This window comes from Trichechus manatus, unplaced genomic scaffold (genome assembly GCF_000243295.1).
Source record: "Trichechus manatus latirostris isolate Lorelei unplaced genomic scaffold, TriManLat1.0 scaffold00036, whole genome shotgun sequence".
Lineage (NCBI taxonomy): Eukaryota > Metazoa > Chordata > Mammalia > Sirenia > Trichechidae > Trichechus > Trichechus manatus.
Genome location: NW_004443972.1, coordinates 12,496,676 through 12,497,650, shown reverse-complemented (window position 1 = coordinate 12,497,650; position 975 = coordinate 12,496,676). Strand labels below are relative to the sequence as shown.

The 975-nt window shown below is 36.2% G+C and overlaps 1 non-coding gene across 1 annotated transcript; it reads left to right on the top strand.

Moving 5' to 3' along the window:
- Positions 1-251: 251 nt before the first annotated feature.
- Positions 252-359, top strand: LOC111820411 (U6 spliceosomal RNA). Its single transcript, XR_002823951.1, has one exon. It is a non-coding gene; the product is annotated as a U6 spliceosomal RNA (small nuclear RNA).
- Positions 360-975: the final 616 nt, after the last annotated feature.

The window sequence follows — 975 nt, the reverse complement described above, 5'->3', positions numbered from 1 at the left end:
CTACTTCTGAAAAATTGGCCAGTGAAAACCTTATGAATAACAGCAGAACATTGTCTGATATAGTGCCAAAAGATGAACCCCTCAAGTTGGAAGGCACTCAAATACGACTGGGGAAGAGCTGCCTCCTCAAAGAAGAGTCGACCTTAATGACGTAGATGTAGTCAAACTTTCAGGACCTGCATTTGCCGATGTGGCGTGACTCAAAATGAGAAGAAACAGTTGCAAACATCCATTAAGAATAGAAACGTGGAGTGCTCCCTTCGGCAGCACATATATTAAAAATTGGAACGATACAGAGAAGATTAGCATGGCCGCTATGCAAGGATGACATGCAGATTCGTGAAGCGTTCCATATTTTTTGAGAAACTAACTTGAAATGTAAACTTTCACTTAAACTACAACAACAAACAAACCAAAAAACAATAGAAATGTGGAATCTATGGAGTATGAATCTAGGAAAATTGGAAATCATTAAAAATGGAATGCATAAAGATCGATATCCTAGGCATTACTGAGGTGAAATGGACTGGTATCGATCATTTTGAATCAGATAATCAAATGTCTACTATACTGCAAATGAAAAATTGAAGAGGAAGGGCATCACATTCGTCTTTAAAAAGAACACTTTAAGATTTATCCTGAAGGCCAGTGCTGTCAGTGATAGGATAATATCCAAATGTCTACAAAGAAGACCAGTTAATACGGCTATTATTCAAATTTTAGCACCAACCACTAATGCCAAAGATGAGCAAATTGAAGATTTTTATCAACTTCTGCAGTCTAAAATTGATCCAACATGCAATCAGGATGCATTGATAATTACTGGTGATTGGAATGGGAAAGTTGGAAATAAAGAAGAAGGATGGGTAGTTGGAAAGTATGGCATTGGTGAAAGAAATGATGCCAGAAAAAATGATATAATTTTGCAGGACAAACAACTTATTTATAGCAAATACCTTTTTAAACAACATAAAC